The 16,099-nt window shown below is 41.1% G+C and overlaps 1 protein-coding gene across 1 annotated transcript in view; it reads right to left on the bottom strand.

Annotated features, from left to right (window-relative positions):
* Positions 1-16,099, bottom strand: part of tln2a (talin 2a) — a 93,060-nt gene that overhangs the window by 67,019 nt on the left and 9,942 nt on the right. The window contains exon 2 of the mRNA XM_078251936.1: positions 2,125-2,172. The gene's annotated coding sequence lies outside the window, so the exon portion shown is untranslated. The remainder of the gene's footprint in view (positions 1-2,124; positions 2,173-16,099) is intronic.

The raw sequence follows: 16,099 nt of genomic DNA, 5'->3' as shown, positions 1-16,099 counted from the left end.
GGTTCACAGCTGCCCATCAATAGCAGAGCTCTTGGTAGTTTATAGATTAAAAAAAAACGAATGAGGCGCTACAGCATGTGTCATGATAATTGAATTCCTTCCAAAATGAGAACATGGCACCCTTTTAAAATGTACTGCATTTCTTCTTTTTTTAAGTGCTGTCAGAATTGCTGCAGGTTATTTATCACCCTTAAAAACACATTATGTTTGGTTTCAAGCCTATTTTATACAGTCTATGTTTTAAACACTGTAGACCACAGATCTGTTTTCTGCCCTGTGCTTTCCAGACCACCTGCAGCGATGCTAAACACTGTCAAAACCAAAAGGGAAAAAGAAGCTCTTTTCAGCAGACACATACGAAAAGGACAATCCAGAGGATCACTTACATTTTACTACTTCAAAAAACCAATATTTAACCTGTAGTCTCATTGGATTTCAGCTGGACTCAACGCACAATCAATTAAGTTGAGATCTGGCCGTTATTGAAGCATGGCATGAGACAAATCAACATCAGAGGTCATTAATCGTTGGAAAACTAAAATGTACTGCAACTGTAAACCTCATTTGTGGAGTGGAGCGTGGTAACAGTGAGAGGCTGGGCACCAGATGCTGCCAGTTACTGTATTTGCCCTCTGAAAGTAGCTCACTGAGTCAGCTTGAAAATTTACATTATTGTATACTGTCATGGAGAGATGCAGATGTTCAGGCACACACACTTTATTTTTATTTTTTACAAATTCTATGAACTTCCATTAATTATCTAAAAGTCATTAGCAACGTATTTTGTGTCCACAGAAGCGATCACATGGTAGTGCACCTGGCTTTAAACAAGTGGCTTTAAACCAGGTGGTCTGTCTGGCTTACATACGCTCGCTTGCTGGGCAAACAAAAACGGAGAGAAAGTAGACGGTTTAGTCTCAACGGCTCCAAGGACTAATACAGTAGGATGCAGGAGGCATTATACTTTAGACCGAGTTCTCGAGGTGAAGTTCATACTGTATGACACAGGTCCAACACCCTGCTTTCACTGCGTTTGTGTGATTGTGTAAGTGAGTGTAAGAGAGTGAACCATAAAGACAGAAAAAAAAGAAGCTAGCTAGACTATCTGTCCAATCTGAGTTTTCTCTCCCACGACTATTTTGCAGAGGCTCCGTGTGTGTGGAACTTTTCACCCTGTGTTCAGGTCTCTGTTTTAGCTACAGAGTGAGACCTCTCACTGCTGTAGCATCTTTGTTGGCAGTCGCACATGCGCAGTAGTTAGGTAAGATCACATCATCTAGCTAGCTGCTTGTTTTTACGACTTCAGTAGTACAAGGCAGGATTAGCCGGGAGACTTCTTCTAAACGAGGGCACACTTCCAACTTTGCGTGGAATACCTGCAGAATAGGGACATGTAAGTAGTTCTTTTGTAGATTATGGCGAACTAGTGTGTGTTGTAGCAGTGTTTTGCCATTCAGAACGAGCAAGCATGCTACGGTTAGCCACCTCCTTTCGGCTAGTGACGTAAAAAGCCCTGCCGATTTTGAACAGCTCACCCGGAGACTGAAGGCAGGATACATTCAGAAACCCGTATCTCACTCAAAACAGCATGGATGTTTGTTTTTTTCAAGTTTGTATGCATGTGGAAGCACCAGAGACACAAAATAACACCCCAAATCCCAGACAAAGTGAGTGTTTCATAATATGGGCACTTTAAACCAGAGCACGTTTTCCTCCCATCCCCGAATGCTGTGTGGAGTAGCCAGACCCTCTTTCAGCGGAGGAGGGTCTGGCAAAGCGAGACTATACCTAATGTAACTCAACTACCAAGATGTGTCTACAGTGTATGCGATACAATGTGAATTGCTATAGAACTGGGCCAAAGTAACATAGCATCACTATAATAACAGTATTTGGCAAATGGGAAGATTTAATTGGCTCCAACTCTGTGTCAACACAAGGTCAATAACATTAAAAGTGCAATGTTTCTATTCCAATTATTCAAATGTGTGATTTCACAGTTTAATTCAATTTCATGAAAAGCCAAATCACATATTTTCAGCTACTTCTCTTTAATGCGCAAGTGGTGACACACACACACACACACACACACACACACACACCCCCCCATCATCAGCTTCTTACCTTATTGCTGAGGAAATTGCAGCCTTGGATGTCTGCTGATCTTCACAGCTGAAATGAGAAATGGTAGACATGTGTGAGACAAATGTACAGAATATGTAGCTTTACATATAACAATAATTTCAATCTTTTCTCTTAATTCAAATATTAGAAATGAATCCCACATAGTAGTGTTCCTGCTCCGTAGATCTCACAGGCACAAAAGGCTCGGTACTATATTTTTTGATATTTGTAACTGTAGCTATGCCACATGCGGCAGCACATGCAGATAACTAAATGCGAAACAAAATGAAGAAATGCTAATTAATTTGTATATTGCTGTCAAGAATAAGGAGCCAATTACAGCTGGTTAAGTGGCTGACTGCAAAATTCCAAAAGCATGTTCATCAAACACAGAAACATGTTGCAATTCAGCTGTATCAATGCACCAATGCAAATAAGGTTTGTCTAAGCTGACTGGAACATACAGTATAGGAAGAATATACATTTTAAAATACTGAAATATCATAATATGATTGCATTGTTAAATAATTCAACACAAACTACACTGAACATTTCTAACTTGTTATTGGTGGTTGAACTTAAATCAGGTGTCCTACTGGTGGAGGCAAAGGCATATACATTGTACAGCATTGTTATCCAGTCCTTCCAGAAAAATTAAGTTTTTTTGTGATTGTTGCGGGCAAACATCCTTGATTATGTGGCACGTTTTCTTAAAAAATGCGATGGAATATGCAAGATATTCATGCAATTTTATGCGATGAAATTGCGGGAACTTGCAAAAACTGCGGTTTCATCATGGCTTCATCGCGGGGTTTGCAGCTTTTCGATGATGTTCACGTCACGCAATTACGTCACTTCATAACGTCACTTCATAACGTTCCCATGGCAACGGGAAAATGGCTGCTCTTGTGTGAAGTAAACGCAACATTTTTCAACTTTCTGCTAAGATATATGTGACTTTTTTGCAACGAAAATGCGGCGATTATGAAATCATGCAAGCCCTGCATATTTTGCGCGGAAATCTGCAATTTATGCGGCGAAAGTGCGGCGTATTTGAAGAAATGCGGCCCCCGCATAAATATGCGGACTTTGGCTGATTATGCATTGAATTATGCGATCGCATAAATCGCATTTTTCTGGAGGGACTGGTTATCAAGGCAACTCAGGAATTTTTTTTTTGTTGATCGCATTCACTACATTCAACTCGCTCAAACTCCGATATTTCGCTTATTGTGACCCATTGCACTTCAGGTATGGCAGCTTTCAAAAAGACCCCACTGTGCTCTAAAAGACTTAACCTGCTCCGACCCCACACAACGTTGTAACAACCACAGAGCAGCATGAACAAATGAACAGCCGTCAGCACTTTTATTAAATGGAATCCAACTGACAGCATTCTTCAGGGAGTGATAAGAGCACAGCCTTTTGGGGTTTAAGGTTGGTCACTTTACAAATGCTGGATATTTTGCACCACACATTAAAAGTGTTGCTGCTGGTTGATTCATATTACAAAACAAAAAACAACAACAAAATGCTCGTTCAAAAGATTCCTTGGTAATGTCAGCCCTCCCTGACCACGACCACGACATTGATGACAATGTACTTGCAAACCTGAGAAGAACTTTGAAAACTAAGTAGGCTGCATGATAGCAGCTGCAGCACCATCACTGCTTCCCCTAGATGTCCCTCTTTGGACCTTACAGCTGAATCAGTTCAGCCTCATGCCTTGAAAATGTAAATAACTCAAGGAATGTTTAACGTTCAATGTCAAGAATAAATACATTTTACTAACGGTGACAAATCATCATTGGTATGGGAAATAGCCACATTGGCTATGACAAAAAAAACTAACTTTTTGTTTCTAACTATTTAACAATTGTCATAGTTGAACATGAAGAGCTTAAGCTTTTAACTGCGAGGTTCTGACTCCTGTCCACTAACTGACAGCTGTGGCTCGTTTAACCAACGAGCTGCTAGCTAGCTACGTGTCTGTTACTAGCTAGCTTGTTTATGTAGAAAAAGACCTGCCACTCTGGTGTTTTTGAAGAGCGTAAAGCCTCAGTTCACTCTTATCTTTTTAAACATGAAAATAACAGTGGCATTTTCTTTCTTGACAAAACCTTGATTGTTGCTTGAATGGGCTAATTGTCAAGAAAGCATTAACCAGACAAAAGCCAAGAGTTTATTTCGTAGTTAGGGCTACTCTAAGAATCAACACGTATTAGCTACATCTGGCTAAATGTGCAAGTGTAGTATATACATTATGGCTGATAAAATGGTCACCAAATAGTCCTTTTACCTCTCACTTGTAAAGACATTCTTAATGTTATTTCTATTCAAAACCGCAGCTCTTGCACTCTTTCAAATAGTCATTTTCATTTTAATCATTAAAGTTCCCTAAATCTAGCACACCATCTTCTCCAAGTTAGTAAAAAAGAAAGTCCAGTAGGGGTGCACGATTCAGAAAATGTCACGATTCGATATCGATTTTCGATGTAATACCGATTCTCGATTTAAAAAAAAAAAAAAAAATGATTCACAGTATTTAAGTGTAGTTACTTTTCCCATGTGATTGCATTTATTTTTTTATTTTTTTTTATTTTTTTAATATGAATCGATTTATGGAATTCTATGAATCAATTTTGAATCGGTAGAGCTTGAATTGCGATTCAAATGTGAATCGATTTTTTTGCACACCCCTTAAGTCCAGTCCATTTAATATAGTGAAAACAACAGTCCATAACACTACAGCAACAGTGCCACATGCAGTCAAGTGTTGAATGGTCTGCAGTCAGGTCGGGATACTGTATGTGGTATTTTGCTGCAGTTTAAGTTTCCAAATGTTCTGAACTAGAATAATCCATAGCAGGACAACTAGAATAGTTCACAATATGCAGTGTGGGTTATTACCTATTTTTAACAGCCTATGGTTATTACACCTGGCCAAGCAGTACAGTGTAAAGCCCTCACCCAGAGTTAATGACATGGGCTGTAACTGACATGCTGGAGACTGATTGGGGACAAGTGAGAGACACTCAAGGTGGATCATTGGAGGGAAAAGCAACACACTGCAGGCTCTCACTGTTGTGCAGGTCCTCTCTCCCTCAGGAGCTTGTGCACACTCTGCAGTCACACCAACGCTCACAAACACACTCAACAAGACTGTGCTGTAAGCCAGTGGTTCCCAACCTTTTTTCCTTGGCGCCCCCCCTACTTATGGCTAAGAAAAGCTGAGCCCCCCCTCCGAAACCGAAGTTGAGGTAACTCTCGAGATAGAGCCTTACTTTCTTTTTTGATACAGAGGAGTTATCAGCACTTTTACGTTTCTCCCTTGACCTGATGACAGCAAGGGCCACAGGTTAAGAGGTCCCGGAGGTTTGGCCTACTAAGTAGCCTGCCTACAATTTTAAGCGAGAGCAAAAACATATAGTTGTTATACATTAAATATTCTAGTGTATTATCATAATTTGTTTAACATGTGCAAATATTTTTTTTTTTACCTCAACCTCAAACCAGATAAAGACTTGCACACCCCCTGTGATCGTTGCCGCCCCCCTGAGGGGTTCCCGGACCCCAGGTTGGGAACCACTGCTGTAAGCAATGGTGCGTTAGTCATAAGTGTTTTGTTTTCACACACAGCACAGGTGTGATAGTATTAAGTATTGGTCACAGGAAAATAGGACGGCAACATATTAATCCATCAATGAATCGATCCAAAAGCAAAGAATTTCAAACAATGTAATCTTAGAAGGTCAAATCCAAACAGCTGCATTGTGGTAAGGGGACGCGCTACAAAGATCCGGTAGGCTCACTTCTTTCTAACTCCACACCCACACATTTGTTAAATTTGCAGACTTGTAGTCTTCAGCTCCAATCGACATTACCTCAAATAACTTTAGGCGATACTATTTGATCACAAGCAATAGTACTCCACAAGACCGGCAAACAGATGTTGGTGTGTAATGACATGATGGTGGAGTTCCCCTTTGATTCGAAAGACAACAGGAACTGACATTTCAAGGAATCTGTTTGCTCAAACTGTAAGTACAAAGCTCTGTGATCCAGTGTTACTAACATTTAAATTATACTATACATCAAATGTTATTTAAATTGTATTCTACAATGTGTAATGTTCAAAACATTAGAGGGGAGACTTTCTCACAGATCAGACAAAAACACAATAGGAAAGGAATCTCTGCAAAGAGCTGAAAATAATGTGACAAAAGAGAAATGCTAAGCTTTTTTTGCCTCCAGGAAAGTAAATGTGAGCACCCAAATTAAACAGAACGTGCTTGAGGAGAGAGAAACCTTATCTCACACAACTTAAAGAGACACTTGCATTCCTGTAATTGTCTTCTCTGAGCCTGAGGGGCATTGCTTTGAGCAAAATGCAACACGTTTAGTTTAGGAAACACCACCTAGCGGTGGGAGACGTCTCAGACATCAGTAAATCCTTGCTTAAAAATCTAAATTAACTCTCAGTATATCTTGTTAGATTAACTGAACTAAAAAGAAATGACAGGAAATAAGCCTGGTGAAAAATTGAATGAAAAATGGGAAACTCCTCTGGTGAGATGTGGGGCCCGGGGGCACATCGCCACTGGCAATCTTTAGAAGCACAATATGCCACTGGAGACTTCATTGTTCCGTCGGTCCTGCAGTTTCATTAATCACACACTGCAGGAGGAGGACAGAGTGGGGACAGGTCAGACTATATGGTGCCTGCCTGAGAAACACTTTGCTCCAGCCCCCAAAATGAGGCTTTAATAAACTGCCCGCTATGACTTCTCAACATCTCGCACCATCAACACAGCTGGATTACACACAGGTCAAAGTGGCGACGTGTGTGTGTGTGTGATTTATAAAAAAAATTTAAAAAAAACAAATAAAAAGCATAGTCACCAATCAACAACATTAATTTGAATTCACCATATTTACCTAATTTCTATTGCACACAGTTATGTAAATAAGCAAGCAATCTCCCACACATAGCCTAATGGCGGCTGTGGGCAAGGCTACATCCACACTACTATGTTTTCATTTTTTTACATTTTTAAACGGCCTATTAAAACAAAATCGATCTCCGTCCATACAAGCGTTTAGAATCCGTGTCAAAAATGCTCTCCGTCCATATTAACACGTCGGACAACACATATCACATGACCCTTCGCATACACTGGGCATGTGCGTGCTGTAGCTTAATATCTAATGTAGAAACATCAGAGTGGTTTCCTTCTTCTCATCTTACTTTAGGCAAGAAAGCAAATACGTGTTTCTCAAAATGTCAAACTACTCCTTTAACTTTTTGACTCCACTGACCCTAATTATAACAACATCAAAGCCAGTTACAAATTTCAAACTGATGCACTACATCGGGGGAAATCCTGCGTCTCATGATCCTGGGCTGAAAACCGTTAAAAGATATTCCCTTTTTTAAGTACACAAGCTTATAATCGTCTAAAATCCATCCAAAATGTGGATCTAGTCGAACACTCCTTAAATTTGGTCCACATTCGTATGACAACTGGCTCAGTGTAGTCGTTCTGCTGGGACATAACCATCTCTGTGACCACCTCCTTCGGCATTAAATATTAGTATCAAGGACAATGCAATCATTTCACCTCTCCTCCATCAGCTTCACCACACTGCAGCAATGAAACCAAATGCTACAGGGAAATGGGGTGAAATCTGAGGAGCAACACCAAGAGGAAAACAAACAGAGGATGATGCTGCTGCTGCTTTCCAATTCTCTTTAGTAAGGGATTAAAAGTCTGAAATCATGGCAAACATCACAGGTCAAGCCTTGCAGCGCTGACCAAAGCCCACTAACTAATTGTCTGGTGTCTTCTGCAATCTCATAGATAAGCAGCAGACCCAGATATGCACTTAGCTAAATGGGTCCATGGGATCTAGGCTTAATAAATGCAGCTTGGAGTTCTGTGTGTGGTAGGGGACTCATTACCCACCGCCCTCTCCCTGGAGCCACCTGTCTAGGACTGCACTCATCATATTGAGCTTTTTAGCCTCAAGACAAATGACTTAAAAGTAGGGATAGAAAAGGCACCCATGCAACACTACTAGTTAATGTGCATAACGTATAAAAAAAAATGCAAAATTGTATAAGTAAGCATTCATATTTCCTCCAACCTGTGTGAAGCAGATATTACCTTTTTTGCAAATCTTAGCTACTATTTCACTAATGTTACAGCGAGAGGTTAGGTTAGGGTTAGGTGCCTTGAAGTCAACGGTCGCAGCGCTGCCTGGAAGCAGACGTTGGGGGCTTAAAACACCATCGAGCCAGCAGTGCACGGCTCCCAATAACAAGCTTCATAAAGTCCATCTATATAAACACAAACCACATGCTCTCGCTGTGTTTGTGTGCGTAATGAGTTTGCAGTATATTCTCAATAGCAATGCAGACCGTGGGGAACCAAGTCTTGCAGCAATGATCCCATCCTGCATCAAAAAACGAGGGGGTTCTACCCGAAAAGAAATCAAAGAGTAGTCAATCACTGACCTGGATAACAGGGAATATTGATGAGGTTTTCTTGTTTCCCGTTTCGTTTGATCAATACCTAATGGCTGCTGTGGGGAGAGGGGGGGGGGAAGGAACCTGTAACATATTTCTAGGCGTCAAACCATGCAGTTAGTTGAGTTTTTATCGATTGTAGTTTTAAGATATCCAGCTCGTAGATTTCTGCTACCACCCAGATGAAATAAAGTTGTGTTTGGAGTGCTCAGCACATTAAAAAAGCTCAACAGCAACTTGTCTTTCCATTGAACACCTTTAACTGGAATTATTTCCTACGGAAGAAATAGTTCCTATTTAAACTGTATGCAACTGTCTGGATACTCAATGGCTGCAAACCGGCTATCTAATCGTGTGTCCCCAATAAAATATTGATATATTTTGCTGTTTAACTAACGTACTGTAGATGGTGGTATAAAGCCCAGCAGAGGATGTACTTCAAGAAGTTCAACCTGTCAAAGACAATGATAGTGCACTTCTATACTGCCACTACTGAGTCCATCTTCACCTGCTCCATCACCATCTGGTACACTGCTGCCACTGCTGAGGACAAGGGCAGAGTGCAGCGTATCATCCGCTCTGCTGAGAAGGTGATTGGCTGCAATCTACACTTTGCATTAACCTTCATCCTGGACTATACATCTGCCCATGCACATATTATTTGCACATTCTGCACTCAACCCATTCAGACTCTTTTTCCTTATGCAACAGCTATTGTGTATGTATATATTTGTTTCTGTATTTATTGTTTATTTCATATTCATGTTTAATATGTTCGTTTGTTTGTTTGTTAGTTAATGTATGTACCATTCACCAAGGCAAATTCCACATAAATATAACTTATTGTGGCAATGAACCCTTTTCTGATTCACACAGACAAATATTCTATGAATGAGAACAGGAGCTAAACAAAGTGATCCAAAAATTGAGAGTAAAAGAATTGCAGAAAAATGACGCTGGGAAAGTTAAAAGGACACTAAGTAAAATGGCATAATAAATCAAAAGGAGAAAGAAATATGTGAGAACAGAAGTTATGCAGAACTCTCTAAACAAACCACTACAGCAGGGCTGCAACATATTTCCATCATCAATTTATATGCAGTTGTTTTTCCGTTTTTTATTAATCTATTATTCATCGGGTCTATAAATTACTACAACTTCCTAAAGCCCAAGTTGATGTTATCAAACAGCTTATTTGTCCAACCAACAGTCCAAAGAGAGAAGCCATTTGAGTTTGTGGCAAAACCTTTCACAGTGCACGTTGTTCATTTTGTGACTTTCGATTGAATAAAAGACTATTTTCCCAGTCATATTTCATCATTTAAGTTCTCTTTAAAATAGTGTTCAAATCTCGTCTTCTCTCGTTCAACCAATCTCATGTCTCTTCTCGTCTCGTGAGCCGAGTGTCTCGTCACACCCCTAATTGTTTCAATCAATTAATTGTTTCAGCTGTGAGAAATAAAGGAATATATAAAAGGTATGCACTTTCATAATACTAATTTCCTTATACGCCAAACAGTAGGCTTGTTAACACCCACACAGTGCAACTAGGTCCTATATGAATGAAGACCTAATGTGACTCACAAGTGAATGAATAGCTAACTACAGTCAAATTTAGTGTGAGCCTCATTTATACCCCTCTGGGGTTTAGGTTCTCTTTCGTGAGTTATTTTTTCCCTTTTTTGGGGGGGACTTGAGGACATCTGGAGAACAGCTGTCGCTTTGCATCACATGGGAACACACACACACACACACACATTTGTTACATAGCCTCCCCATCAGCAGTTAAGGGGTCAGGAGCCCTGTGTCCAGACACACCATTTATCTGGTCTAGGTATAGACAATCTCTGGAGAACGAACACACACACACACACACACACACACACACACACACACACACACACACACACACACACACACATCTCTCTTCTATACAAGGCAACTATTCGACACTCCCTTGGGAGGGCAGAGATTCTCAATGATTAGTCCTGCTTTTCCAGAGGAGTGGGGGGGCACAGCTACTAATTCAATTACACAGATCCTCGTCCCTCTTCAGGCCGACTCCCAGTTCCATGAATGGAATCAAACCCATCCAGCCAAGTTGGGGGTGGGAGTAGAGAGGCAACAATGTGTTTACATTTGGTTTACACTCAGGTTTTTTTAGCTTGTGAGGAGGCCCCTGTGTGAGTGTGCTCATCTAATGTGAGACAAAATGAAGGGAGAGAGTTACATAGGTTCTCTGACAATTTGGCATTTATCTTCAGTTAATTGCCATTGGAGCAGAAGCGCTGGAATTCAGTATGAAATATGTTGGGTTTTTTTCTGGATAACTTATTTTTATACCACAAGGAAAGACTGTTGCTTTATATACCACTGAATTTTAGCACTCAGGGTTTATGCCAGAGAATGGCACGGCAAGACACAAAATTGGAAATGAGGGGATTATCTGAGCGGTTCCTTATAGCCTTAAAACAAATTCCCATACCATTTCAAGTGATAGCTTTCTGAAGCCTATGCTGCACTAATAGTCCAAGGAAATTGTATTTACAATGTTCCTCTCCTCTGTAGCAGTAAATGAAATGATGGCAAGTCTGCCACGCCATCATACAACAACAACCGAGAATGGTAAAAGCATATCCCTAGCTGACAATTACATTGTAACAAAAAGACTGCATTTATCGAGGAAATTTAAATTTACTGATCGTAACAAAAAAATCCATTAACCACTGAAAGAGTTTATAATGTCAGCATGAGCACCTTTTTATTACGATACATTAGCAAGATTTTGAGGCGGTTGACGATTTTACTCGCTATTAAACGCTAGCATTTCCAACCAAACGTTTTACTTGTTGTATCACCTATTTCCTTGATGTTATTCATTAACCAGCACTCTTCCCCAGGAGAAATGCCGCCCTGGAGAATTCCCTTAAAATGTTTGACCCTTAAAAGGCAGGTCAAGTCAGAGAACTCCTTCCCTCTGCCACCATTTAAAAGAGCTGAACAGACTCAGAGCAGCCTTCACAGAAAACAGAGAGCTGAGGGATAAGAGGCTAAACTGTGTCATCAAAAAAGGTGAGGATGCCACTCAGCAGGACTGGCTTTACATGACACTGAACACCACCACATGCTATTGCATACTCAGCAGGTTCCAGCCAATTCTCTCTTTATTAAATCTAAAAATCCACTGAATTGAAACAATAACTTGATGTGAACGATCATCGGAGACCCCCAATCTACTCTAAACAAGGTTTCCAGGGAAGCCTACTGAGGTTGGGACCCCGTCCAATGTTTCAGTCAGGCCATGGTGGTCGTGGAAACACCAGCTGCCAAGCAGTCGTGGCATAGCAGAGCAGCTTGAATCAAATACCACTTTCACGCTCCACCGTAGAGTATGATAGATACTGTGCTCTTGTTAGACTGCCTGGTCACTTTGCATTAACCCCGACACCACGGACATGGATGTGAAAATAAACTAAGAACTGTAACTAGGAGTTGCATAAGTTACTATCAGTAATTGACTTGATTAAACAGAACTACTATATTTTTTGCCACATTTTACAACACAATGGGTTGCCTCTTGTGATGGCTGGCACAAACGGGGGGGCTGATGTCCTCACTCTTAAACTCATCCTAACAAACGAGCCTATGAAAAACACAGGCAGCCACAGAGGCGAGTACATCCTTTACAAGATACAATAAATCATTAAAGCCCAGTTTAAAAAGGCAGAGTCTCATTCTGGCGGTACTGCAGATTAGGACGGGCCGGCCCTCTTCATGAGCTACCGACCTAATCTTCTTTAGCATCTCGGCCGCAAAAGATATGGGAGTCCTCTAATCCGCTCATCGGGCAGACAGCTGCGAGCAGACATTTAACGGTCTGCTACTGTAGCTCCACCGCTTTGGCCTCCAAAACCCAATTTAGGCAACAGCTATATGGAATGACATACATTTTAATTAGGATCAGCAGTGCTCTGCTATTCCTTATCTTTTCCATACGCAGCCTTTGCAGTCAAGTTTTTTATAATGGATGAGTGCCTTTCTAAGTGTGACACTTCCCTATCCCGTCTGAAAAGTTAACTGCTATTCTGGGGCAAGTTGATAACAATTCCAGGCAGGTAGGCCAACCGGCAGGCAGGAGAACCAATTAAAAAGCAGTCTGGTGGCTGGGCAGAGACTCAGGGGCATTGAAGAAGAAGAAAAACATGACATGGGAGGTAAACTGCCTTACAGGGCTGCGGTTGCCTATTGTGGGTGAACAATCCACCGACTCCAAGCCCCTATTCATGCTGTCTGCAAAGTGAAAGCCTGGCCCCTTGCTTGTCAGTTCTATTGTTAGGAGCAGGCAGGAGCCGCTCCCCAGTCACCTCATACATTAAATACTCTGCATTGTTTGGGGAGTCAGATGGCATCACACACACACTTACTTACAGTTGATTTTCCTCCTATGGCATTGCAGTAAACCATTTTAACTGCACATAAACATTCTCAGGCCAATTCTTTCTCATGATGTGTCCTTGCAGGACAAGTGACAGTGATACTAAACTCCAGCTAAATGAAGTCAGTTGACCTCTTTCCAGTCATCACAAATCATGCACGAGGAGTCCATTTTTTAGATACCCAGACGGAAGCAATGAAAAAAATTCAAAATGTCAAGCAGGTAGTGTGAATATTCTGTCCATCAATACACCCCCCTTCATCCATTTACCAGATGTATGTGTGCTGATTTACAGCCCACAGCAAGGCGACCTGTGTCATTTCATCCCTGTGACTGGGTTGCAGCCAAGGTGTTGACATGCTTGCTAGCCGCGGGGTTGAGGAGAGAACTTGCAGGGTGGTGAAAGGGAGATAGAGGTGAGAGAAACTAAGAGATGGGTAGATTTAGGTGGCAGAAAAAGAAAATGTGAGTGAGATAAAGAGGGAACACGTGGTGGGTTGAGCTGACGTTTGGGGGGGGGGGCATAGAGCTGAGGAAGGTGGGGGACGGTTGCTGCCATTTCCTGCTAGGTCAGCGGACTGGGGCTGATTCCAGGACGGCTTATCTTTCAGCAGGAATACCACAACCACACCAAAGTCAGGGATAGGAGGGAAGGAGCAGACCAGCAGCACTATGAATTCAATGTATGCTGAATGCAGAATGCTGGGATTACTACAGTGAAGATGACAACCTCAACTCTAAAGAATTATTTCTAAGGGGGGACTTTAACTCCAAAAAATGCAAAAAAGTTGCCCAAAAAGTGACAATAATAATAATAATAATAATGTTTAATCTTTGTATACACTTCCCACAATGATATTTATAATAAATAAATAAATAAATAAATAAATAAAAACAATGAGCTGAAAGTCCCTATAAAGGGATGGGGTTTATTACTACGAGCAACCCCTTTCAAATTCCAGTAGTGATGTGCTCCATCCTGAATATATATTGATTATAGCCACTTTAATGGAGATATGAGTGTAATCAATCTCATCTAATTCCCAGCAGGAAAGCAAATAAAATCTGTCTACCTACCTAATAACACCTACAAAGGCAACATGCCAAGTGCCACCTCTCCATCAAAATGAGGGTATGTCTGCTTCTTGGAAGCGTAGCCTGCTTTGAAACAGCCCTGTGGGGTTAAGGAAAGTTGTGGCATGCGTGTCCAAATGCACGGTGAGGCCAAGTTGCTCAGGAGCGTTCACATGCTCCCACAGCTGCATGAAAGTAAAAGGCTTGGCAGCACAGTTAACAGAACTCCAAATCAGGGAACAAGCTGCACTTGACATCAGGGAAAACCGATCAAAAACTAAAATCCCATTTCCCATCTGCCACTTGTAAATGGCGTTTGAATCCACCATCCTACTAACATGTTGCCAATTGAAAACCAGCACTCTCAGAGTCTCTGCGTGATCATTCCGTAAAGAGAGCGGCCAGCAATACATTTCCCACCTGGTATTTTCCTATACCAGCCTTACAATCACAGATAATCTTGTAGCAAATTAAGAGGATACCTGACTTAACAGTATAAGCAACAAACAGGGAACTCTGTCCTAAAAAGGAGATATAATTGTGTTGTTGTTGAAGGAGGTGAAGGGTGGGTGGGGATGCCCCTACAAGTAATTTCCATGAGGGTGTGCACTGCACCGAGAGATAAGTAACCCAACTGAGGACAAGGCTGGCATTCTACCCTGAGTCCAAAAGACAAAAACGCCTGAGTCCTTCTAAAGAGAGGAATCTGACAATGCAGCATTTGTCTCATTGCCAGCTGGAGAACAAGCTCCCCATAGACACATCAATATGAAACACTGTGCACACCAACTTTAAGCTCAGAAGATTACTATAAATCTTATTTTAAATTGGCAGAGCAGAAAAGCCCGATACTGGATTATCTCAATTAAATTCAAACTGGGACAGAAGTGATTATGCAACCATTTGCAGACAGCGGCCTCGGAAAATAAGCATATATAGTACTTATAAGGCATCAAATCCCCTGCTTTTTATTAATCCAACACAATGCATTTAATGAACTATTTAATTCATTAGCACACTGTGCAGCCATTCTGATTATACAAAGCTGCAAACTGAATCGAAGCATTGCAACTTATGACTTTGACTTATGACCACCTCCACTACTGGTGTCCACCACCCAAACGGCAAAGTACTCCCAATAAACCTATAAGCCTTGGAAATGAGTTTACATTATGTGTTTTCCATAGACAGATGGTCTCATTTAAGGTTTTAAAAGTGGAGACCTTAGACAGATTTAGCCCCATGGTAAAATAAGCTAATTTAAAAAAAAAAATAATAATACCTATTCACCACATCAAATCCATTGTAGGAATGTAGAGACACAGGAGCACTTAATACTGTTTACAAATGCAGATTATAAAAATCACACACACACACACACACACACACCCACCCCCACCCACCCCCGGAAAACTGAACAACCATCTGACAGCTGGCATCTGCAAGCACCAACCTGCAACAGTACACTCCAGCAACCATCTTAGCGGAGTGGCTCTAATGTCCTATTAGCTCACTTTCATATCCATGTGAAGTAGAAGGGCATAAGAAAAATAAATTCTAATTGTGAAATGTTTTGTTAGCAGGCCTTGTTTGTAGGTTTCCTTACCTAAAAGGTACTAAAGCTACAACCAAGACACACCTACTACCAAACCACAATTATTGCTTCACTACATGTTAAGCTAGCAGCAGGTGGATGGCTTCTCTCCAACTATGTCCACTGCTGATAACTCTACTGACAACATCCACCAGACAAAGTCCCTGGGAGGTAGCTAATGTAACCACTGTATTTTATTTACATTGTGGCTAGCTGCATTATCACACACTGCCTATAGCACGGCGCACAGATAAAGGCTATGTCCAGCCACTTGATGTCATATTTGTTGAAACTGACCCTATGTTCGAGTAGAACTACATGAAGCAGGTCATTTAAAAAAAAT

Source organism: Sander vitreus, chromosome 1 (assembly GCF_031162955.1).
Source record: "Sander vitreus isolate 19-12246 chromosome 1, sanVit1, whole genome shotgun sequence".
NCBI lineage: Eukaryota > Metazoa > Chordata > Actinopteri > Perciformes > Percidae > Sander > Sander vitreus.
Note: the sequence above shows the minus strand (reverse complement) of the source record. Positions and strands in the feature narration are given on the sequence as shown.